This window comes from Anabrus simplex, chromosome 1 (assembly GCF_040414725.1).
Source record: "Anabrus simplex isolate iqAnaSimp1 chromosome 1, ASM4041472v1, whole genome shotgun sequence".
NCBI classification, from domain to species: domain Eukaryota; kingdom Metazoa; phylum Arthropoda; class Insecta; order Orthoptera; family Tettigoniidae; genus Anabrus; species Anabrus simplex.
The window spans coordinates 1,806,458,009-1,806,477,275 of record NC_090265.1 but is presented as its reverse complement, the minus strand read 5'-3'; the positions used below and the strand labels follow the sequence as shown (position 1 = coordinate 1,806,477,275).

The window sequence follows — 19,267 nt, the reverse complement described above, 5'->3', positions numbered from 1 at the left end:
TGAAATTAGACCTGAAACGGTGAAGTATAGTGGGACGAAATGGCTTCATAGAGTAGTAAAATTAGTATGGAGTGTTGGTAAGGTACCTTCAGATTGGACCAAAGCAGTAATTGCACCTATCTATAAGCAAGGAACAGGAAGGATTGCAACAGCTATCAAGGTATCTCATTGATTAGTATACCAGGCAAAGTATTCACTGGCATCTTGGAAGGGAGTGTGCGATCAGTCGTTGAGAGGAAGTTGGATGAAAGCCAGTGTGGTTTCAGACCACAGAGAGGCTGTCAGGATCAGATTTTCAGTATGCACCAGGTAATTGAAAAATGCTACGAGAGGAATAGGCAGTTGTGTTTATGTTTCATAGATCTATTGAAAGCATATGACAGGGTACCTAGGGAAAAGATGTTCACTATACTGGGGGATTATGGAATTAAAAGTAGATTATTAAATTCAATCGAAGGCATTTATGTTGACAATTGGGCTTCAGTGAGAATTGATGGTAGAATGACTTCTTGGTTCAGGGTACTTACAGGGGTTAGACAAGGCTGTAATCTTTCACCTTTGCTGTTCGTAGTTTACATGGATCATCTGCTGAAAGGTATAAAATGGCAGGGAAGGATTCAGTAAAGTGGAAATGTAGTAAGCAGTCTGGCCTATGCTGACGACTTGGTCCTAATGGCAGACTGTGCCGAAAAACTGCAGTGTAATATCTTGGAACTTGAAACTAGGTGCAATGAGTATGGTATGAAAATTAGCCTCTCGAAGACTAAATTGATGTTGCTAGGTAAGAAATTCACCAGAATTGAATCTCAGATTGGTGATACAAAGCTAGAACAGGTCGATAATTTCAAGTATTCAGGTTGTGTGTTCTCCCAGGATGGTAATATAGTAAGTGAGATTGAATCAAGTTGTCGTAAAGCTAATGCATTAAGCTCGCAGTTGCGATCAGCAGTATTCTGTAAGAAGGAAGTCGGCTCCGAGACTAAACTATCTTTAGATCGGTCTATTTTCAAACCAACTTTGCTTTATGGGAGCGAAAGCTGGGTGAACTCAGGATATCTTATTCATATGTTAGAAGTAACAGACATGTAAGTAGCAAGAATGATTGCTGGTACAAACAGGTGGGAACAATGGCAGGAAGGTACTCAGAATGAGGAGAGAAAAGCTAATTTAGGAATGAACTTGATGGATGAAGCTGTACGCATAAACCGGTTTTGGTGGTGGGGTCATGTGAGGCCAATGGAGGAGGAGAATAATGGAATCTGCTATGGAGGGTAGGAGAAGTAGAGGTAGACCAAGAAGACAATGGTTAGACTCAGTTTCTAACAATTTGAAGATATGAGGTATAGAACTAAATGAGGCCACAACACTAGTTGCAAATCGAGGAATGTGGCGATGTTTAGTAAATTCAGAGGCTTGCAGACTGAACGCTGAAAGGCATAAGTCTATAATGATAATGTATGTATGTATGTATGTATGTATGTATGTATGTATGTATGTATGTATGTATGTATGTCATTGTTTGACGTCTCTTGATGTGAAAGACAAAGGGATCTTAAAGTTTCTGGATAAATAAATTATGCAGCAATGTACAACTGTGCACATTTTTGTGACGTTAAACACTTGATATGAATGAAAAGGGAGAATTTTCTTGTCCATTTCATCATTGCCATCAGTTTCTGACAAACTCTTTGATGTTTTTTAGCACCGCCTCTATCTCAACTTCCAGACCAATGGCCGTGTAACTGCACTGATATTACCATAATTACCCTGTTTGAGAGTTTGTTGTAGCACATCAGTATTTTTGTTTATTATGGCTCCTTTGTCAGGGTGTGAGACAAACTTGCCTTTACTGTATTCAGTGATGCCCCTTTCTTTGCTTCTGCTGTCCAAATTACGGAGACAGACTCCGCCAGTTCGGTGGCAGAGGCCTATTGGCCGAGTTATACTGGAAGTATTTGGAGGGAACCATGCAAGCTGTATTGCTGGATGGCATGTAGCATTGTCTAGAAATAGAATGATGTTGCTTCATTCTCGACTTAAATGACACCAGTGACACCAACCATGCATTGTCCATGCCCTCTTACTGGATCTCCAATCAACAGGTAGACTCTTTAAATAAATGTTTATTGAAGCATTGGGGTTTTGCTGCTCTTCCTATAACTAATGACGTTTCAAGCTTCCCAGAAAGAAAACCTCATAAAAAATTGTCAACCTCTCTTTGGAAAGTTTCTCTTCTTTACATCTTTCCCCTTTTAGAGATAATGTTTTGCTACGTAGTGCTCAGAAAAATAGTCTGGTTTCATCACCATTAGCTATGTTTTGGATTTCATAGCCTTTAATTAGAGTCCAATCTGCCTTTGTTTCTTCAGTGATGTCTCCAGCCTCTCCGCAGACCACCCCCTCTAGGGCCACCATGACCTTGATGTCCGTTTTGGGACTTGTGTTTTGTGCTTGTTGATCCCAAGGGCTGTGCCAACTCAGGGTTACCCATGCTCGATTGGCCTTGACGTTATAATAGAAGTGGAAAATGGTACGTTCATTCGCCACCAGGTGGTCCCCAGGATGTGGCAATGCTAACGTTCGAAGCGGAAGCTGACCGAACCATCGCAATCAGTGTAAGCGATTTACATACTGTGTTTGCGTAACGCATGACATTGGCAGGTGTATGACATAGACACAAGCCTGGAATGAAACATCTGGTGACGAGGATCGTACGAATTTGGAAAACACTGAGACGAAATAATAATAGTGAAGGGACCGGGAAGAGAACTACCAAGTTATAAATCTCATTGTAAAACCGTATTGGATTTCAGAATAAGAAGTTATTATATTAATAAAACCACCTTTCCAATACACAATATGCCGTGTATTGGAAATGTGGTTTTATTAATATAATAACTTCTTAAGGGAACTACCTACATAAATTCTTAATGGCTGGCAACCAGGTATTACTTCATTGATAGCTGGTGTCCCTGTTGAAATTGTTAGGATTTCTACGTATTTCCACAGCTTCCCTTTCAATCCTGGACCTGTAGTGTCTAGTGGGTAAGAGCTCGAGCATCTTGGAACATGACATCATGACCTGATGATAGAGCGTGCTCAGCTATGGCCGATTTGTCTGGTTGGTTGAGACAAATATTACGTTCATGTTCTTTGATACGGGTACCAATGGACCGGCATGTTTGGCCGATGTATATCTTACCGCAAGTACAGGGAATTTCGTATACCCCAGGATGTAAAAGTGGGGACAATTTGTCCTTGGTTTTGCTCAGACTGAGAGCAATTTTAGTGGCGGTGCCAAACACGGTTCTTATATTGTGTTTGCGGAGGACCTTGGCAATTCGATCTGTGGTGTTGTGAATGTAAGGCAAGTAGGCAGTTCCCTTCACTTCTTCCTTGTGTGAGCTTTGCTTGGTTGTTTCTCTGGGATGTAGGGCTCTATGAATCTGCAAATCGCTGTAACCATTACCCTTGAACATGACTTTGAGCATGTCCGTCTCCACCTGGATATGTGATGGCTCACAGATTCGTCTTGCCCTCTTGGCGAGTGATACAAATTCTTATAATTTTGTTAATTACCACGAGTGCCGTGAGAATGCCTTGTTTTTGTGAGAATCTGCATGAAGGTAGCAATTCGTGAAAACTGGACGGCTCCCTAGGACACACTGTCTACCGTAAGCCTACCCACACAAATTGCTGTCTTCATGCAGATTCTCACCACCATCCAGCACAAAAACAAGGCATTCTCACGACACTCACCAAGAGGGCGAGACGAATCTGTGAGCCATCACATATCCAGGTGGAGATGGACATGCTCAGTCGCGTTCAAGGGTAATGGTTACAGCGATTTGCAGATTCATAGAGCCCTACATCCCAGAGAAACAACCAAGCAAAGCTCACACAAGGAAGAAGTGAAGGGAACTGCCTACTTGCCTTACATTCACAACACCACAGATCGAATTGCCAAGGTCCTCCGCAAACACAATATAAGAACCGTGTTTGGCACCACCACTAAAATTGCTCTCAGTCTGAGCAAAACCAAGGACAAATTGTCCCCACTTTTACATCCTGGGGTATACGAAATTCCCTGTACTTGAGGTAAGGTATACATCGGCCAAACATGCCGGTCCATTGGTATCCGTATCAAAGAACATGAACGTAATATTCATCTCAACCAACCAGACAAATTGGCCATAGCTGAGCACGCTCTTACCCACACTAGACACTACAGGTCCAGGATTATATGGGAAGCTGTGAATACACGTAGAAATCCTAACAATTTCAACAGGTAATCAATTAAGTAATACCTGGTTGCCAGCCATTAAGAATTTACGTAGGTAGTTCCCTTCCCGGTCCCTTCACTATTGTTATTTCGTCTCGGTGTTTTCCAAATTCGTACATTCCTCGTCGCTAGATGTTTCATTCCAGGCTTGTGTCTGTGCCATACACCTGCCAATGTCATGGGTTACGCAAACACATTATGTGAATCACTTAGACTGATTGTGATGGTTCGGTCAGCTTCCGCTTCCAACTCTAGCATTGCCACGTCCTGGGGACCACCTGGGGCCTATTCCACAAAAGTATGGTCTTGTACATTACAAGTTACTAGTGTGGGTTCTTGTAATGTATAGAGTTGTACATTTCTGTTCCACAAAAGATTGATAGTCTCTTGTATATTACCAGTGAATTGTTACAAGTTTTACAAGTGACGACATATCAATAAACATACTACGTCATAGCATGAATCAGCTGTTTATCTTCGTATTCCATTCGTTGAATTAGGTTATGCTTGCCTCATTTATCGTAATATCGTATTTTACTGTAACTTATGCAGCAAAGATTGAAAGAATTAATATTCCTGTGAATTTTTTAATGCTACGATGTTATTTTTCAGTTTATTTCTTTGATGATAGGAAATTACTCCGTTATTATCACCCATTCTGTTCTTCCGCGATCCTCGCGTATGTTCTACGAGAGTCTAACATACCTACCTTGGTCTGTCATTAGGAATCAGATGCCGCTAATACCGATATTCGGCCGCCAAACTTAATTGTTACGAAATTGCAAACTCTGCATGAATTGTTAAAATGATGTCAAGAGAAACAAAGTTATTCATTTTGAAGGAAATAGAAGGTAGGAAAGATATTTGTTTCGGTGGATTCAGCGAGAGTCTGAAAAAACAAGACAAAATAAATGGTTGGATGGAAATATTTGACTTGGGAAAAGCTCATGGAGCTTTTGAGGGGAAAAGTTGGACGTATGTAAGAGATATTCTGCTCATTAATGATTCCAGGAATGTCCTTCTTGGAATATGTTTTTTTCAGTATTTTCAGGCCAACAAACAATTTGAGGAAATTTTATATCATTTATTGCAGCTACCACAGACCGAAGATTTTGCCATCCCAAGCCAATGTAATGTTGTTAGTAAATGTTGTTTAGCAGAGAGAGATTTATTTCTGTTCGTAGGATATTTTAAGCTATAGCCAATATCTATCAAAAGTTCTTCCACTTGTACTGTGCTTAACCTAAAACGTTCATTTTATTCAAATACAGTGTTAAACTGGAAGTTTATTCTTTCCCTGTACAGACGATAGTTTTCATTTTCATCACCATCACTATCACTACTGCTAGACCACATATTTATCAAAATGTATCCAAAATAAGCGTATTTAAATAGCACTAGTACATTTATATATTATTGTCCTTTCACTGGTAGAGAATTCTTCTCAATTCGCTAGTAAGTTACAAGTACTAGTACTTTTGTGGAACACGCCTATAAAAATTCACTAGTAATTTGTAAGTATGGAGTAGTAAAGTACAACTGTAGAGAATTCTTTTGTGGAACAGAAACTCTGGTATTTGTACAAGTTACTAGAGAATTTACTTGTAATGTACAAGACCATACTTTTGTGGAACAGGCCCCTGGTGACTAATGAACGTACCATTTTCCACTTCTATTATAACGTTCCAAATTTAAAGTGTCATTCTTTAAGAAGCCTTTCTCATGGACAGTCAAGATTTCTTCTGAGAACGTAGGACACGGTTCTCTGCGAAACGTTTAGAATTTCACCTTATTTTCTTGACACGGCATAAGCCCAAAAGCCTATACAGTATCATGTCTTTATGTAAAGTATTGACCATGCGGGAAAGTATTTTATAGAAATTTAACTTAACAGGTGTTATTTATTTATTTATTTATTCATTCATTCATTCATTCATTCATTCATTCATTCATTCATTCATTTCAAGTGTCTTGTTAAATGAGAAAGTAAATGTAAATTTAGACACAAAGAAACATGTTATTTCTTTTTCGATGGAAAATGAGGATGTAAGTCTCCAAAGCAGAGTAGATTTAAAATTTTAGCGTATAGTGACTTTAATAGATTTTATTCTTTTATGATTTGAAAAACTCTATTTTAAAGTCTGTAATAAATGACATAGTAAGTAAGTAAGTAAGAGTGGAAACATAAGGAAATATTTCAACAATTTCAAAATTGGTATATAATTGTTCTGTTGATAAGTACATATGTACTAATGTACCAAGTCCAAAATTTATTGATGTTTTGGCACCGCTGAAGAAGAGAGTAGTTAGCTCTCGAAACATGTACGGTAATTAAGTATAATAAAATATGTAAAGTTTTGACAAGGCAGGAAAGTGTTCTATAGAAATTTACTCTGTGATAGTGACCACTTTCCGATAATTCTATCTATCTTGAATCAAAGACAGTCCGAAATACCCAAGCGCTGGTTACTTTGGCTGGCAAATTGGCCAGAAGTTTCCAAACGCGCGGTGATGGCCAATGATATGCTGGAGTCTATTGACAACCATGTTTCTTTCATTACTACTGGAATTTTGGCTGCTGCGGAGAAAACAATTCCTTCCTCGTCCGGTATTCGTCGCCAGAAACAGGTCCGACAGTAGACGGACAAAATTGCAGCAGCCATACGTGATTGCCGACGGGATTTTAAGCATTATCGTCGGAATCATACGATGCCCAGTCGTATCGCATTTAAGCATCTGTGCACGAAGGCCTTTTTTTTTCTTTTTTTTCTCGAGAATGTAAGAAAGCTACATGGAAAAAGTATTTACTTTCCATGAGCACATACTCCGTCATCACAAGTGTGGAAAAACTCCACCATATTGTAGGAGTACAGAATGTACCCTCAGTCCCCGGTATGTCCATTAATGGAGATATTGTTACGATTCCTTCAGTCATTGCAGACCCCATGCTTAAGCATTTGAGTGACAGATGTCTCAAGGATATCCTCACCCCATTCAACAAAATATGGAGGGAGGGAGTGTTTCTATCTCAGTGGCGTGAGGGAATTGTGATACCAATTCCCAAGCCAGGTAAGGATCCAAAACTCCTGGATAGTTATAGGCCAGAATGCCTTACAGATGGCCTTTGAAAGCTATTTGAAAGGATGGTTAACCGGCATCTTGTGTGGGCCATGGAAAAGGAAGGTCTCTTGTCCAACTACCTGTGTGGTTTCCACTTTCATCAGTCTGCCACTGATTATCTGGTCAGACTGGAGAGTGCCATCCAGGAGGCTTTTCTCCGGAAGGAACACCTAGTCGCCGTGTTTTTTGACCTGGAGAAAGCTTACGATACTACCTGGCAATATGGAATTCTCTCCACACTACACCAGTAGAGATTTCAGGGAAATTTGCCAACATTTTTTAAAAACTTCATGTCCTTCTGGCTCTTTTGAGTCCAAGTAGGGAATGCTTTTTCTCAATATTACATACAGGAAAATGGGGTCCCTGAGGGATCGGTACTGAGTGTCACGCTGTTCGCAATCGCTATGAATGGCATAGTTGCTGCTGCTGGGTCCGGAGTCATTCCATCGCTGTATGTAGATGATTTAGCTCTACATTAGAGCTCCAGAAGGGTGGCGTTTGCTCAGAGACAGCTACACCAAGTTATTAACAGAATCGACAGATGGGCCCTGTAACATGGTATTTGATTTTCAGCAGCGAAAACCACAGTTGTACACTTCTGTTGACATCGGCTTGTGCATCCTGAACCAGAGCTCTGCTTGCGAAACAGTGTCATACCAGTGGTAGACACCTGCAGATTCCTGGGTCTCCATTTTGATAAGAGACTAACATGGCAGCCCCACATCCGTCAGTTAAAGGTTGCCTGCATGAAGAGACTTAACATTACAAGATATTAGAATCATTCCGTATTGACGGTTTTCACTTTACAAAGGAAAAATTAAATGTATCCTCCTACCTACATGCTTACGTTTCTCAGCAGCACATCATGGGGGAGCTGACCGTGCGGTGCTGCTACATTTTTATACAGCAACGGTCCTCTCCCGAATTGACTATGGAAGTGTGGCTTATGGCTCAGCATCAAGATCAACGCTGAGCCTTTTAGACAGTATTCACCATAGTGGAGTTAGGCTGGCAACGGGCGCTTTCCTTACTAGTCCTATCCCCAGCCTGCTCGCTGAAGAGCGAGTTCCATCTTTATGAATGAGGAAGTAGCAGTTACTGCTCATGTGTGCTGCCAAAATTCATGAAATGCTGCTACATCTAAGCTATCAGTGTATATTTAATACCCAATACCACCAGAGGTACCAAGACCGGTCGATTGCCATGCGGCCGGTTGGGTTTCAAATTGATAGCTTGTGTCCTGATTTAAATATAGAAATCGGTGGTTGCCTCGAACAAACTCTTAGCAAAGTACCTCCATAGTTAGTTCGGCGACCAGATATATGCCTAGATCTATTCCGTGGACCCAAGGTGAACACGGATTCCTCTATTCAACAGAAGTATTTCCAGGACTTCGTTCACCAATATCCGGCCGGGAAACATAACGGATAGGTCTAAAATCAGAGAAAATGTTGTTTGCTCTTTCATCACCAATGATATGAGCTTGGAAGATCTCGCTTCCTAGCATATGTGGCGTGTATACTGCGGAGCTTTACGCCATCTTAGACGCTCTGCAGTTTGCATTGGGTATCAGAAGAAACCACTTTCTTATGTGTACTGACTCGTTAAGCTCTCTGCAGTCCATTGAAACCTGTTTCTCGCAACACCCATTGGTACAGCAGATTGATGACCCTCTAGCCAGGTTAACCTGGAATCGCCCAGTGTGCCATAAATGGCACGGCAAACTACACCGTCTTCTTGGACTCTTATTATTGAAACTGCGTGCACTGTATTGTTTACTATGGTATTGTCGTGTTCAGAGAAATCTTGCCGAACATCTTATGTAGTTTATTTTAGTATATCGTGCTCATTGGTACGATACAGCAACATAAAAAAGGAAGTCTTGTTTTCACGAGTGCCAGTAATGTCTGCACGTTTGAAGTAAGTAATTCCTGCTTTACTTCTATAGTTATTTATATGGACCCAGTTGTGCTATATTTTTCTCTAAGGTCCTTATATGTATGAGGATTAGGTAAGATATGTCTTGGTGATGATAGGCGTCCTTTCATTTGAAGTAGAAGTTTGGTGGTACTTATGTGGCACGCTGGGCGGAAGTGCTGTCTTTCTGTCCGGCACAACTCGGCGTATAATTGTTATCGTTCCGATGTTCCTTTCCGTTCATTTCATTTTTCTTTATCAACCTAGCAACGCATAATAGTGTAGGCAGTAAATTATATGTTTTAATTTAACAATTTTTAATCACACAGAGTAAATATTTCACATAAAATTGACAGTACATTGCGGTTTTCTTGTTGTAATGTATCTTTTATGCAGTTATTCATCCTGTCTTTTCGTATGCTTCACATTTATGGGTTCATACATTTTTCTAAGAGAATTTCATTGCATAGAAGTACTCGACGTGTTGGAAAATTATGAACTTTCCAATGTAGAAAAGGTATTCATGGAGCCTCCAGATACTGCAGTTTTGTCGGTTGATGACAGCGGGGATGAAACTAGAGGTGGCTTCGCCGATAATTTACCTGGTAGCCAGCTTCAGCGAATGCAGGAAAAAGTGGTGGTGGGCAATATTTGCCTGGCTTGGCGGTGTGGGAATGCATAATGCATGGCAGCTGAAACACATGTCTCTAGAATGCATTTCTCACCTTGATTTTTGGCGAGCAATTGTCCAAGACTTATCTTACATGCTAAAAGCTGCTCCCTTGTTCAGCAGATCTCATTGTTTTGGACATAATGCAGTACAGGAAATTTGGTACAATGGAATGCATTACTGGCTTTCTATAATTCCAGGAGCAAAGAGAAAATTGCCGTGCTAGGCCTAGAACCCAGTGTACCAAGTGCAATGGAGGTTTATGTGTAGACTGTTTTACTTATCATCGCACAAAGGTAATAAATAGTCTGTACTTGCCTTTCAGAACATCGCCGTTAGTGTAGTGCTCACATAAACATGTGACTTTTCTCTGTACATACCGCTGCTATAATTCCTTATACAGGCTGATTGTCTCAAGATGTAATAAGTGATATGGGTAGCTTGTGATATTTTAGCATTATTATTTAAAGTATAAGTTCATTTACTCATACAATTAACAACTTGGGTCATTTACAACCTGAATAAAATCATCCCTGGCACCAAAAATCAAACATCTAGGTATTTTTAATAGTTCTGGAACATAATTTTTGTAATATATGCAAATATTGAAGAAACATTTGTATACTGATGATTTACAAAAGAAAGTGTTGGATAAAAGCATATCTGTAAGCCAAATGCGGAATAACATCCAAATTCCCGTATTGAAACAAAAGACAGCACTACCGCCCAGCGTGCCATATATAGCACGAGCTTTTTCTCGGAAGTTACATGTCGAATAAATAAAATTAAAGCATTTCTGGGATCTTCATATGCACATTATCCAACGCTAAAAGTTGCAAATGATTCTCAAAAATTAAAATCTTGGGCGGATCCAGGTTAAGTGATGCTGGCACCAGAATTACTTTCGCGTGGCTTCGAAGCCACGTTGGGATTGCTGGGAATGAACTTGCAGATCAAATGAAATCAAAATCAAAATCTCTTTATTTGCAAATGAGGTGTCTACCTCGGTGGCAAATGGTACACTAAAATACATTATTGTCAAGCATTAAATTTTAAATTAACAAGAGAAGAAGAAAATTTTTCTAGAATACAGTAATATACAATTTACGCCAACAATTTTTTCTATTAAACAAACAGATCATCCTTAATATTGTGTTTACAAATATCTACTATACTTACAATCATAGTCAACTCATATACAGTATGTGGAATTACTTCAAATAATACTGTGCAACTTGTATAAGATTAAAATTTACATTTCATTTATTTCCTTTTTTTTTTTTACCCATTTTGGAACTTATGTAGCATAACGATCTGCTGCGTCTTAACCAGAGCCCCTTTTGCCACCACTTTTCAGAGTTTCTGAAGGGTCTTCACAGCTACCGTAGTGGTCCCAGGGCCCCCGAAGTCCTTACTGTACTTCACCCCTACAGGCAGTCCCCTACTTTGGCTGTCCAAACTCCTTAGACCAGGGGATGGAATTAATTTTTTCACACACATTTTTTATTTACAATAGCCTGCACTGGTCAAATGCCCTCTAACATTTCATTTATTTTCTCTGTTGCTGTTTATTCTCTTCTTGAATATCTGTACAGATATCGGAAAAGGATCAAACACTACCCCTGGTAAACTGTTCCACTCTTTCACGCCCTTCCCAATGAATGAAAATTTACCCCAATCGCTTCTGCTAAAATTCCTTCTAATTTTATACTTTTGGTCAGTTCTGCTGATATAATTATTTTCCAACTGAAGCCTCTCACGGTTATCTCCCCATGCTTCTTCTCCTGTATAGGCTCTATATAATCCTATAAGTCTAGTTTTCTCCCTTCTCTTACTTTAAGATTCCCACCCAACTTCCTCTAACATTTCTGATTCACTACTTTTTCTCCTGAAAACCCCTGTTACAAATCTTGCTGCTTTCCTCTGCACACTATCTATTTCTTTTATTAGGTATTCTTGGTGAGGACCCCAAACACTGTTTGCGTATTCCAATAATGGACGAACCATTCTTAAGTAACTTTTTTCTTTTAATTCTTTGTTGCATCCTTTAAGTAGCCTCATTATGACATGTAACGATCTGTATGCTTTCCCAACAATGTCATCAACATGACCCTTCCAGTGCAAATCAAATCTCACTCCTAAGTGTTTGCACTTGCCATCTTTTGGGATAACTACCTCATCCAAAGTATATTCAAATTCAGTTTTAAAGCTCCTGTTTGTAAATGTTGTAACAGTTGATTTGCCTCCATTAACCTTCATATTATTTTCTTCAACCCATTGTTGGATACTCTCAAGGTCCCTTTGTAATTCTGAACAATCCTCAATGTTATTTATTTCCCTATAATCAATTGAAATCATTTAGGAAAAGGCTAGGAAAGCAACAGATAGGGAATCTGCCACCTGGGTGACTGCCCTAAATGCAGATCAGGATTGATTGATTGATTGATTGATTGATTGATTGATTGATTGATTGATTGATTGATTGATTGATTGATTGATTGATTGTCATGTGCATACAATCTTATTTTTGATGTTATATTGTTCCCTAAATCATTTGCGTATATTAAGAAAAGTAACGGACCGATTATACTACCCTGTGCAATTCCCTTCCAAACTTTCTCTTCCTGTGATATATTATTTCCTATTTTGACTTTCTGAACCCTTGAATTTAGAAATGTTCTTATCCAACATATAAACCTTATGTCCAATTCTATTCCCTCCTGTTTCTTTAATAATATTCCTTGTTCCACTCTATCAAATGCTTTGTAAAGATTTATGGCTATGCAATCTAACTGGCCTCTTGAATCCAACTGATCTGATGTGTCCTGCTGAAATCCCCCCAGTTGTGCCTCACAAGAAAATTTCTTTCTAAATCCATACTGGCTCCTCATGAACCAATTTTTATCATCACATATCCCTCTGATGTATTTTGCTATTAAGCTCTCCAGTATTTTACCCTTTTCTTTATAAATTGGTATTGTTATAGATTCCTTCCATTCTTTTGGTATTACACTATTATTTATGACATAGTCAGAGAGAAATTTTAAATAAGGCACTATGTACCACCCCATTGTCTTTAATACCTCCCCAGTAATTTGATCACTTCCTGCTGCTTTTCCTTGCTGAAGCAGTTGGATTTCTCTGAAAATATCTTCATTTGTGAATGAGAAGCTTCTTGTTTCCCTCTGTGTCTCCCCCTCTCTATCCTCTGTTACTGTTTCCAACTCCTGACAATCTTCTACTGAATCTCTGAATTCCCTACTAAATAGATTTGCTTTCTCAGTATCTGTTAAATAGTGTTCACCCCCCTCTCCCACCATTGTAGGAATTTGGATTCCTTTTCCTTTTTGATTCCTAATATATGACTACAGCCTTTTCCATTTCCCTTTGTAGTCATTAGCCTCTTGAAGTATGCCATTCATATAATTCTCTTTTGCTTTCTTTTTACTCTGTTCAGTTCCCTCATTAGCTGTTTTCTACTTTCTCTGTTCTCCCTATCCTCTTTGATTTTCCTGTTTACTATTCTACATTTTCTTTTTAATTTTCTTATTTCCCTTGTATAATAAACAGGGTCTCAGTCATTTTACCCTTCTTAACAGGTACAAATCTCTTCTCTCCATTCAACTTCCGGCAAGTTTAGATCTCCCCCAGTTATTACCATATCATTATTATTGTTTTTATGAGTATAATCTATTATTTTCTCAAATATTTCCATGTCTCTTTCCTCTCTTCCAGGCCTATATGTTCCTATAATTCCCACCTTCTTCATATTATCACAGACTAATTTTATCCCTCCTTCCCAAATGATTCCTTTAAATTTAGCCCAAAGTGTATCCACATTAGTCCCTTCACTTATCCAACAACTGAAATGTGATTTAAGGTAAGTCCCAAATTCATCAACTTTAGTTTTTCTGTATAATTTCTTGTCTTGTGTGACCCTCTTATTAAGCATTTTTGATACGAGTCCTACATCCATTATTAAGGTTTAACCAAGAATACATCTAGCAAGTTATTGAGACGAGCGGTTCTTGTACTACTTGTGTAAATCCTCCCTCCCAAATTATTTGCCAGTTTCTGTTCATGGGCTTCACTTGCAGCTCCATTCCATTAAACTTCAGGCAAGTTTAGATCTCCCCCAGTTATTACCATATCATTATTAGTGTTTTTATGAGTATAATCTATTATTTTCTCAAATATTTCCATGTCTCTTTCCTCTCTTCCAGGCCTGTATGTTCCTATAATTCCCACCTTCTTCATATTATCACAAACTAATTTTATCCCTAATATTTCGCCCCTTTCATCGGTAAACCATTCATGTGAACAATAAGTTTCCTTCACCAGAATTTAAAAAAAACTCTCTCTCCCAAATTAACTCATTTCTGGCAGACTACTTCGCATAACTCCTCTATTGTGAACCACCGTCTTAGAAATTCGACTAGAGTCGCAAGGAACCAAACTCAGGCTCGAACCCTCCGGCTATGGACAAAGTCACAAGAATCATCATGACCTTAAAGAACAACAAAGCACGTGGAGAAGACGGGATTATTGCAGAACTTTGGAAATATGCTGACAACAGAGCGATCGTTGAACTGACTAGAATCCTACACAATATCTGGGAAGAAGAGACGCTGCCAGATGGATAGACATCAGCGTTAATACACCCTCTTCACAAAAAAGGAGACAAGGTAGACGTCAAAGTCAATTACAAGGGAATATTGCTACTACCAGAGACATATAAGATCTTTTCAAAGGCACTGCTAGATAGATCAGAAAAACAATTGGAACTGCATATTGGTGAGTATCAAGGAGGTTTTAGAAAGGGCAGGTCATGTGCAGAACATATCCTGAACCTGAAGTTGATCACAGCATACCAGAAACAGGGGAACAAGAAATTCGTACTCGCATTTGGGAACTTCAAGAAGGCCTACAATTTGGTAGATAGAGAAACACTGATCTGTATCCTAGAAGAAATGGTTCTAGATAGGAAGATCAGGGGGATATTATCAGAATCCTTAAAGATTAAAACGGGTGTCAGACAGGAAGATGGGCTTTCTCCCCTTCTATTCAACTGTGTTCTTGACAAGGTCATTAGAGTGTGGCGCAAGACAATGCAAGGAATAGGTGGTATTCGAATGGGATATAAGAATAGAGGGACTAGTCGACTGCCTAGCCTTTGCGGATGACATTGTGATTCTGTCAGCGTCAATAGAGGAAGCACAGAACCGGATTGCCCAGCTCCAGGAACAAGCAAGGCAGGCTTACGGATCTCCTTCGAGAAGACACAGTAGGCCTACATGACCAACATCGAAACAGCACCCAGAGGGATGACAGTGGAGGGAGGGAGGTAGGGAGGATTCGGAAAGTAGAGAATTTTAAGTACCTGGGAGAGTGGATAGATAACAACCTGTCAGAGAAAGAGGCACTGATATCGAGAATCAACAAAATGAACTTGGCATGTTAGCTAAGTATGAACACCTATAACAAGATGATGATCTCAATCAATGCAAAACTCAGATATTACCAGACAGTGATCCGTCCAGAAGCCTTATATGCAGCTGAATTGGTCAAGAAGTTAGAACTGGTGGAGTGAAAAATTCTGAGGAAGATACTGGGAGCCCAAAGAACAGAGGATGTCATACAGAAAGAAAGTAAACAAAGAACAGTAACACAAGATAGAAAAGATGTCAGACACCATCCAGAAATGGAGAGCCATGTTCTTTGGACACATATGCAGAATGGACTCGGGAAGACTGACCAACCAGATAGTAGGGTTTTTTGAGACCAGGAAAACTGTGGTACGCTGGCATCAAGAAGTGAAGAAAGACCTCACAGAAATGGGAACACAAGGATTGGAAATAAGTAACAGGGAAACTTACAAGTCGAAAATAAAGAACACAAAGAGTTTCCAAGAAAAAGTTAATTTGCAGACCCAAACACCATGGACGGGAGAGAGAAGAAGGTTGCAGAGTGAAAGAATGAAGGATTACTGGGCGCAGATCAAAGCCCAGAAGCAGCTGAAATTGAATTAACATGGTCCACAGTTGGCCAAAACGAAAGAAAGAAAGAAAGAAAGAAAGAAAGAAAGAAAGAAAGAAGAAAATGTTCAAAATTATTTCCCTACTACTTCTGTTATGTATAATTTTTTTGACAGGATTAATAACAGAAATTTTTGAAAATTAATTCAAACACCTTCCTTTAATCATTATCGCCAGCTGTTACTTGTTTCCATGTACAGTAAAGCCTACCTATAGCGGAACCTTTATGAACCGGAAAACTGTCAATATCGGAAAATTTTGCTGGTTCCGTGAATTATGGTTTAATATTAATGCAAGTTTACCTGTATGTAGCGGAACCTGTCTGACACGGAAACAAGAAGAAATTTTATGACTGTGATGGGGAAAAAAAATGTGTAACTTCCTGTCCTAACCCTATTCAGTACATGTATATATGGCCAAGAAATGAATTCAGACTGCCTGGTTGAGGCTTGGTAGATCATATCTACTCAAAGTGTTCTTGAATGTTTTGTTAAAGTCCCGAGTGTTATTTTTTAAAAAATTCTGTTCGATCTGAATCACGCGTTCCTTTTCATTCTTTCTCTTCAGATTCCTGATGGTCTTGGATGTTCTTTTCCTTGTTTCCTGGATATCTTTAACTACTCTTTTTCATGCAAATATTGGTATGGTAACAGTTATATTATGATTTAAATCTTTTATGATGATATAAACTTTAGATTTCTCTTGGTATTTAATGGTAATTATGTCGCCACACCGAGATGAACTTCAAACAGCAATCATCCACCTGTCAAAATGGTCTAAAGAAAATAATTTAGAAATTAATGAACAGAAAACAGTAGTCATGGTTTTTATAAGGGGAGGAATGCGAGCAGCAACAGACATACTCAGTTACGAAGGCTCACCTCTAAGAATTGTAAATATGTCCATATATCTTGGAAAGACTCTCCAGACAACTGGGGCTACATTTACAGCTCACATTCTGGTAGCAATAATAATAGTAATAAACGACATAGATAATCTTAGTCAACTATCGATCAAAACACCCTTGAAACTTTTCCGTATAAAAATTACACCAATTGTGACCTACGGCATTGAAATCATATGGAATTTCCTGAAAAGGAAAGACCTAAGAGAGAGAAAAAGGGTGAAAGCAATATTCCTCAAAAGAGTGCTGTGTGTATCTAAAAACACACCCTCAAGACTTGTATATGAACTGACTCAAGAACTTTTCTTCATTGAGGACTTACGACATACTATGACTCTACAATCTATAAAGGAATATCAAGACCTGTGACATGAATTAAAATCAAAGAAGACAGAAATTTGGAGTGATTGTTGTATAACAAATGCAATGACAACAGACAATTGGTGCTAAAGTTGCTTCGATCTCAGGCATACAGTGACTCGTGCATTGGTCCATGGTTTCCATCGTAAAGCTTGTGTTGTACATAGTTTTCACAAACCAAACCATGATTGTGTGTGCTGACGATGTGAACAATTTTGTGGTCATTACCATGCCCTGGAGTGCCTGAAGATGCAAAGCTCTGTAGCAATAAGTTTATATTCTTACACATTGTGTGCTTTTCCATTTAATAAATTCTCTTGGTATTAACTTATTTTTAAACAATAATTGGTGGAATGCACTGAAACAGCCGTGGATGGTGTCAGAATCTTGGACATTCAAATGTGTGGTCCATTAATGAAAGGGACCCTGTAGTCTCTGCTAAAGGAGCTTGTATCTTGTGTATATCACAAAAGTAATTTAATATAATAGAATCCACCTTTTCAATACATAACTGTTACACATAGGTTATGTTACAACATTTTAATTATAACGGTACTGGTTTCAACACGTATACAATGTCATCATCAGCCATATATAAAACCAAGCAAGTGAATAGATTTGCATATAGCAACAAGACACACAGACTAGATAAAATTTGTAAAATGTCACATTGAAATGAAATGAAATGGCGTATGGCTTTTAGTGCCGGGAGTGTTCGAGGACAAATGTCACGTTTAAAATAGTTCATGTAAAATGTCTAGAGATGCGTACGTGTTAGCGGCGTATTAGTCTTGTACATGAGCTGAGGCACTTTCTGTGAATTTTTGCTTTCATGTGATAAAAAAAAAAAAATTGTGAATAAAACGTGTTCACAAATAGTTTTTATCATATCAAAGCAAAAATTCACAGAAAGTGCCTCACCTCATGAACAAGACTAATACACCGCCAACGCATAGCTATCTCTAGACATTTTACATGAACTATTTTAAATGTGACATTTTACGAACTTTATCTAGTCTGTGTTTCTTGTTGCTATATGCAAATCTATTCACTTGCTTGGTTTTATATATGGATGATGATGACATTGTATACGTGTCGAAATCGGTACCATTATAATTAAAATGTTCTAACATAACCTATGTGCAACAGTTATGTATTGAAAAGGTGGATTCTATTAAATTAAATTACTTTTGTGATTCTCGGTACAATACGGAATGGCCATGAAGTTTAGAACTTCTTGTGTATATAGCATACCCATTGCTATAGGTTTTGCTAGGAGTGGGAAACAAGAGTGCATGGTTCTAGATGCTCAAGAACTTATCGAAATTGTGCAGAGGAGGCTAATTGCAAACAATACTTTATCTGTTCTTTGAAGAATTTCTAAACTGGATTTTGTTCTATTTCATTCTTTTCTTGGAAATAAGCAATTATGTAAATATTAACAACGAAGATCTGTTATACGGTTCTCTGGAGGCAAGGAATTTTAAGAAAGATGTTCTTTTACAACAGATTAAACGAAAATATGATGCTTTAAAATGGCTCGAGTCACTTCAAGAGAGAAATGTTTACAACACATTGTGATTCACATATGCATGCCTCGTCTCGAGAGAGTTTATGAGCTACTGGTCTCCAGACTCTTTAGCGAGAAGAATTCCCATCTCTGTACCTGTCATTTTATTGTTATTTGGTTGACCAGGACTGATATAGCATTATTGAATTGGTTTGTACTGACCAGGATTATTTATTGTATTCAGTATGGACATCTCTCTGTTTAGATAATTGATCTTAATAGTGCCTGTTTCAATCTTGAGCTGGGACTGTTTAATGCAGATGATCCCTGTCTCATTTAATAGACAACAGCTAGTGTCAATATAATGTAATGGTTTGCAACACAATGTAAATGTACAATACATTTTCATGATTGACTATGATATCTTGAGAAATCTTCATACTTGATGTGTGAGATTTGTCATTGACCT

At 38.6% G+C, this 19,267-nt stretch overlaps 1 protein-coding gene across 3 annotated transcripts in view; it reads left to right on the top strand.

The window, feature by feature from the left end:
• The window catches only part of Su(dx) (Suppressor of deltex), a 569,124-nt gene that overhangs the window by 259,389 nt on the left and 290,468 nt on the right, over window positions 1-19,267 (top strand). The window lies entirely within an intron of this gene.